Consider the following 7,581-nt stretch of genomic DNA (forward strand, 5'->3'; position numbering starts at 1 on the left):
GGCAAGCAGAGCCCTGGTGGTGGACGCCCCCCCCGGGGCCCCCACCCCCCCCTGCTCCCGCCACAGCCCCCCCACCCCCAGCCCCCGGCTGCTGACATTTCTCCTCAGGATCTGGCATTTATTTTAATCCGTCTTGATTTTGCATTTCCCTCGCAGGATTAAGGGGCGAAGCAGCGAGCCGTCGGCACATGGAGATGAGCTCACCCCCCATGGGAGTCCCTACCCTCAGCCATCACCCGTGGGGGCAAGAGGGGAAACTGAGGCAGCCTCAGGAAAGGGGTGCAAACCCCCCCAAAAACCCCACGGGACAGTTTTTCCTGCCTTTTGAGCGCTGGAAGGAGTTGTCTGTGGTTAAGGCTGTGCCTACCTTGAGATTGGCATCCCTGGAATCATCCCCAGCTGGGATGTCGGGTCCTCCTGGGAGCAGCTCATGGGTGTGTTTCGGGCTGGAGGGCACACGTGTGTGCACACACAGGTGTGTACCACGCACACACGTGTGTACCACACACACACATGCCCAGGGGCTGCATTCCCTGGGTCAGCTCGCATTGCAAAGCACGATGAGTCCCACAGCCACTTGCCATCCCTGTCTGGGCACCGCCTGGCAGATGGACAGACAGATGGACAGACAGACAGAAGGCTGAGAGCGCAGCGCTCTCCGGGCACTGCCTGGGAGACAGATGGACAGACGGACCACCGTGCGTGCGGATGGATGGACAAACAGCGTCTGGCATCCCGCATCCTCCCGGCTCCACATCGTCTGCCCGCAGGCTCCATCTTGTGGAAGATGTTCCCCCGAGGAGCCGGAGTGGGAAGATGCCCCTGGGCAAGGGTCCACTCTTGTGAGGGTCCACTCGTGTGAGGGTCCCCATGGCACCCCCAGCATGGCCGCAGGGTCCCGGGTGGGCTGGTAGAGCTGGCACCCAGCCGGCATCCTGGCTCTGAGGCTCTGCCTCCATAGGCCTCAGAACAGGCCCTGTGGAGTTAACCAGAGACATAAACGTGGTGGAACTTATTCCAACAGATGGAGGACAGTTTTCCTCTCATCATTTACCCAACCCCAGCCCTTCCTCGCCGGTCCCCGGGTGGTAGAGGACCGATGTGGGAGCAGGTGGATGACACCATACTCATCCCCCCGTGCTCCTACAGAAAGAATTTATCTCTCCCCATTTAGGGGAATGTAGATTCAGCAAACAAGAGGAAGGAAGGGAAAGGATTGGAGCATCTCCCTGATGAAGAAAGGCTGAGAGAGCTGGGACTCATTAGTCTGGAGAAGAGAAGGCTGAGGGGAGACCTTATTAATGCTTGTAAGTATCTAAAGGGTGGGTTGAAGGATGATGGAGCCGGACTCTTTTCAGAGTTTGCCAGTGAGAGGACGAGGGGCAACAGGCACAAGTTGGAACATAAGAGGTTCCACTCAAATATGAGAAAAAACTTCTTTGGGGTGAGGGTGGCAGAGCCCTGGCACAGGCTGCCCAGGGAGGGTGTGGAGTCCCCTTCTCTGGAGATTTTCAAGCCCCGCCTGGATGCTCCTGAGTAACATGCTCTGACAAGCTCTGGGCAATCCTGCTTCAGCAGGGGGGTTGGACTGGATGATCTCTATGGTCCCTTCCAACTCCAAAAATTCAGTGAAATTCAGTCGAAAGCAGTGGCGAGTCCTGCCATGCCGGGCCGGTGAGCGATGCAGCACCCCATGCCTTTCCCTTTCCCTCCTCGTACCCCTCAGCACCCGGCTGTGGGATAAAACCCAGGTGGTTTTCATTCTGCTGGATGTTCTGCCTTCTTTGGGGTTTATTTACAGTGGTGAGTCCCCCCATGCCGTGCCGGTGAGCGATGCCGGCATTTACCGGCACCGGTGGCTCCCCCAGCACCCCACGCCTTTCCCCTTTCCCTCCTCATACCCCTCAGCACCCGGCCATGGGATAAACCCGGGAGGCTTTCATTCCACTGGATGTTCTGCCTTCTTTGGGGTTTATTTACCATATAATGTGAGACAGTAATTCCACTGTGTACCATTTAATGACACATTAGGAAAGGATTAATCACTGGACGCGGCGCTCACATTGGGCTCCTTTGCTGGGATCTCCCGACCCTGGGTCCCAGGTGATGTCCCCCCTCGGGGGGAAGGGTTCGGGGGGCAGCACCACAGCACCAGGCAGGAGCTCTGCTGGCCCCCGCACCCCAAGTGTCCCGGGTCCCTTTGCAGCCCCGAGGCTGGGGACAGGGTTTGAGGGACGCGGCCGGAGGGAGGGCGCTTGGTAGGAAAACAGGATACGCAAACCTCTCAAGAGCACATCCAATTTCCACTCATTAAGCCATAATTTCCATCATTTTAATTACATAAAAGGCAGATAAATGGCGAGTATGCTCCTACTTGTGCCTTTTCTCTTAATTATTAGTCCTTTGCACGGGCCAGTTTGCAATGAATCAGGCTTTAAACAGTGTTCAATCGGAACATGCTCTGCTTTATTTGAATTATCTTGTTGGCCGATCATTCCCCAGAACATAATAAAACAAACATTAATTACTACTTCAGCGGGTGTAATCTTCTTGAAAGCACTCAACGCTACTCAAACGCCATTGTAGCCTCGCGCTCCGCACTTTAAGGCGCGCGGGTAAACAAACTCCTCCGGCAGGTCGGGACACGGAGCAGAGCCCTCACCTGCTGCTCCAAACGAGCAGCCTTGGGCAGCAGGAGAAGATGCGTGGATATGCCAAGGGAAACAGCCAAGCCTGGTGGCCAAAGAGGATAGAAGTTGTGGCGGCTCAGCAGGATGCTGTGGGGTGGAGTGGGATGCTGTGGGATGCTGTCGACCTGCTGCTCCAAACGAGCAGCCTTGGAAAAGTTTGGAAGATGCGTGGATATGCCAAGGGAAACAGCCAAGCCTGGTGGACAAAGAGGATAGAAGTTGTGGCGGCTCAGCAGGATGCTGTGGGGTGGAGTGGGATGCTGTGGGATGCTGTCGGATGCAGTGGGACGCAGTGACATGCAGTGGGATGGAGTGGGATGCTGTGAGATGCTGTGGGATGCTGTGGGATGCAGCAGGATGCTGTGGGATGCAGTGAGATGCTGTGGGATGCAGCTGGATGCTGTGAGATGCTGTGGGATGCAGCAGGATGTTGTGGGATGCAGCGGGATGCTGTGAGATGCAGTGGGACGCGGCAGGATGCAGCGGGATGCTGTGAGATGCTGTGGGATGCAGCAGGATGCCGTGAGAGGCAGATGGATGAAGCAGGATACAGTAGGATGCTGTGGGACACAGCGGGATGCTGTGAGATGCTGTGGGATGCAGCAGGATGCAGTGGGATGCTGTGGGATGCAATGGGATGCAGCAGGGTGCTGTGGGACGCAGCGGGATGCTGTGGGACGCAGCGGGATGCTGTGAGATGCTGTGGGATGCAGCAGGATGCAGTGGGACGCAGCGGGATGCTGTGGGATGCAGCAGGATGCAGTGGGACGCAGCGGGATGCTGTGAGATGCTGTGGGATGCAGCAGGATGTTGTGGGATGCAGTGGGGTAGCGGGATGCTGTGGGATGCAGCTAGATGATGTGAGATGCTGTGGGATGCAGTGAGATGCTGTGGGATGCTGTGAGATGCTGTGGGATGCAGCGGGATGCTGTGGGATGCAGTGGGATGCTGCGGGATGCTGTGAGATGCAGTGGGACGCGGCAGGATGCAGCGGGATGCTGTGAGATGCTGTGGGATGCAGCGGGATGCTGTGGGATGCAGTGAGATGCTGTGAGATGCAGCGGGATGCTGTGAGATGCAGTAGGACACGGCAGGATGCAGCAGGATGCTGTGAGATGCTGTGGGATGCAGCGGGATGCTATGGGATGCAGTGAGATGCAGCGGGATGCTGTGGGATGCTGTGGGATGCTGTGAGATGCAGCAGGATGCTGTGGGATGCTCAGACTGCAGCACGCTGGGCTCCCAGCACTGGGACGGGCTGGGCTCTGCCAGCAGCCACAGAAAGCAACGCCAACACTTGCGTTGTGGGATGCTGTCGGATGCAGCGGGACGCAGTGACATGCAGTGGGATGGAGTGGGATGCTGTGAGATGCTGTGGGATGCTGTGGGATGCAGCAGGATGCTGTGGGATGTTGTGGGACGCAGTGGGATGCTGTGGGATGCAGTGGGATGCAGTGGGATGTTGTGGGATGCAGCTGGATGCTGTGGGATGCTCAGACTGCAGCACGCTGGGCTCCCAGCACTGGGACGGGCTGGGCTCTGCCAGCAGCCACAGAAAGCAACGCCAACACTTGCGTTTGGGTTTGTACAGGGCTTATTTGGGTCCTGCCTCGGTTGATTTGGAACATTTTATGTACGTGTAAATGGCAGCTCCTAATCCCCACTCAGTTTTCAATGGCATTTCCAAGGCTAAAATACTCTGGGCATCGGGCCTTGCCAGGGGATGAGGAAGAGCCAGGCGCTCGGCATGTGGGAACATCTGCTAGAACCTGAGCTGCTGGCTTGGGACGAGATGGCAGGACTTGCCTTGGGCTCACCTGGAAAGCTCCTCACTGGCCCCAGCAAGGCCAGATTGCTCCCTCCCTCCCCAGCTGTGGACCTGCACAGCTGGGGCCACTCAGCACCCCCCACCTCGCCTACAAAGGGCTGCTGCAAAGGCCAGGGAGGCTTTTGGGCTGGAAGGAGAGGTCTCTGGTGTGAAGGCTGTTCTGTTGGAGTCTCTCCTCCTGCTGAGCCTCATTTCCTTCAGAAAATTCCTGCTTGGGAAAGGCTGCCTAGGAAACCTGGTGGAAACCTGTTGCAGGCTCCACTGTGGGTCCTGGCTTTGTAGCCCTGGGGCTTCCCTGCCCTCAGGAAAGCTCTTCCCACCAGCAGAGTGATGAGAGAGCCAGGAAACACCGGTGTGGGGCAGTAAAGAGGATTCTCCAGGAGCAACGAGCTTCATGGACCTCATGTGAAGCCTCCTCGTGGTCACCCCTGGCCAGCTCTGGAGACATGAGGTGAGTCAGGGTTTGGGCTTTCCCGGCTGGGAGCACTGCTTTGAAGTTGGCTCAGGAGGTCTCAACTGCAAACACTGAGGTTTGAAGGTTTTTGGGGGGTCCTGTCCCCCTAGGGAAGATCTCTGGGGGTGCAGAGCGAAGGGGAAGGCAGGGTTGCAGCCGACAGCCATGGTGATGCTGAGGGAGATGCAGGCAGTGCTCAGCCAGCTTCTGTAGCGTAACTGAAGGGATCTGTTCTGTTGGGGACTTTCAAATGCAGAGCAGAGAGGGATAAATCTCAGTTCCTGGCACCCTTCTTCCACACCGACTTAGAGCAAAGCAGTGCACACCCGCCTAAGGAGGAGTAATATTTCTGGCGGTGGAGTTTCCTCCTCAAAGAGCTCGCTGGGGTTTTTTCTCCCCACTGGTGTGTTCAAACACCCCCTGCCAAGGGACCCCCCCCTGTGCTTCTGCTCCCAGGGTCACCCTCCTGGTTCCTCTGTGGGTTGTGGCTGGGGAAGTATCTGTATTTCTGTGTGTGGATGTAACCTCTTCTTGCACCTCTGCCGTTGGGGTACGTCTCTTCTGGTCCCCCCAGTACCCCCAGGATGGGGATGGGGGCTCATTCTCACCAGCCCATGTGGGGACCCAGTATTTACCTCCGAAATTTTGGCTCGTCTGTAAACAAGGAGGGTTTTAGCCATGTTTTAGCTGGGAGAGGGAAGAGACGTGTCCAAAGGCAGGCAGCAGCGTGACATTTTTCCAGCCAGTGTAAGTTCAACATCATTAGACATTCCTCCTACACGTACTGAGGCACAGGGAAGTTTTGGCAAGGTCTTTGCCTGACGGGGGCTGCCTGCTCTGAAGCTGCTCCCCTCCTCCACCTGCAGAAACCCAGCCTTTTGGGCTTCCTCATGGACTTACTAAAAGATTTAAAAATGAGGGCAATTTTCCTTGCCCACAGCCCCTGTGCCAGCTGCAGAGCGTTTCCAAGAGGATCTCTGCATTTCATTAGATGCAAAGCTTCTGTCTGAGAGAAATCAATTGCAGGCTGAATCTTAAAGACAAAAATCAATTGTAACTCTGCTTTCCAAGTGTGGGCTCATATGCATACATTGACTGAAGAGCTCGGGCAGCCTCCGGGTCTGAAGGGACCCTTATGGACTGTCGCGTTAAGCGTCTGCAAGAACAGAAAGCAGGTAGGAATGCAAAGAGAGCCCGGGCTCTTCTCTGGGGCATGGTTTTTTAAGGAGATGGTTCTTGTCGGTGTGAGGATGTACCCCATCGTAGTGAGAAACTCATCCTCAGTGCAGGTTTCCATGGAGAGCTACATGGAATCAAAACTTACTCTGTGTGGGCATCCTCAGGTGTGCCTGTGGAAGTACATGTGGAAAAGAAAATATCTTTGAGCTTCCTAAATATTCAATACTCTCACTTCTAAAGCTTGGGCTTGCGTCTGTGCAAGAAAAAAGGGAATTTAAGTATGCTTTTAAATAAGGAAAGCGGTTCGTGTCATGTTCTTAACATCCCACCCACCTCCAAAGGGCTGTGTGTTTCTTCCCCTTCGGTGTTTCCCCCAAGCAGGGGGTCACGGGGCACAGGGCAGCCGGGGAGAGCCCTGGTCCAGCCCTGGCATCCTGGGGGAGGAGGATGAAGAGGAGGAGGAGGATGAGATGCTGTGCAGATAGAGCCATATGTTGTCAAGTTAATAAAAGACCTTGGAAAGCATAAATCCTCTGGATGCTGGCTGCTAGCCCAGGTGCATAATTTCCTTGCCATGGGGGGGGGAGCAGGCAGCAGCTGTACAGCTCCTGGATTGGAAGCTAATGAAAAAGCCCACAATGAAACGCTCCAGCCCCCAAGGACAGCGAGGGAACGCGGCGCTCTCTGTCAGAGCCATTATTTGTGTTGGAGGAGAGCCTGGCAGGCTCCGGCAGGGCTTCCTCCCACTCCCCGGGCCAAGAAAAGGCTATTTCTGCTGCAAACTGGGGGTCTGGGGGGGGGCATGGCGAGCCAGGACCTGCCTGTGGCTGGGAGGGAAAGGAGCTGCTCCTGAAAAAAGAGGGAAAAGCCCGTTTCCCTGCTGCGGGCAGCCGAGCTGTGAAACCCACTGCTGTGGAAATCCAAAGTTTGGGATGCGCTGGGTGGGATAAGTGTGGAAGGGGAGGAAGCAGCGAGGGCTGAGGGACCCAGCCTGGAGAAGAGAAGGCTCCGGGGAGCCCTTATAGCGGCCTTTCAATATCTGAAGGGTGCCTATAGAAGAGCTGGGGAGGGACTCTTTGCCAGGAGGTGTAATGATAGGACAAGGGGAAACGGGTTTAAATTGGAAGAAAAAAGATTCAGATTAGATCTCAGGAAGAAATTTTTTACTCTGAGGGTGGTGAGACACTGGAACAGGTTGCCCAGGGAAGCTGTGGATGCCCCATCCCTGGAGGGGGTCAAGGCCAGGCTGGATGGGGCTTGGAGCAACCTGGTGTGGTGGGAGGTGTCCCTGCCCAGGGCAGGGGGCTTGGAACTTGATGATCTTTGAGGTCCCTTCCAACCCAAACCATTCTATGGCTGCAGGATTGATTCCCAGAAACTTTTTTTTTTATCACTAAAATAAATTCTCAATGACCCACCTGAGGCTTAGA

This window comes from Calidris pugnax, unplaced genomic scaffold (assembly GCF_001431845.1).
Source record: "Calidris pugnax isolate Ruff unplaced genomic scaffold, ASM143184v1 scaffold217, whole genome shotgun sequence".
Classification (NCBI taxonomy): domain Eukaryota; kingdom Metazoa; phylum Chordata; class Aves; order Charadriiformes; family Scolopacidae; genus Calidris; species Calidris pugnax.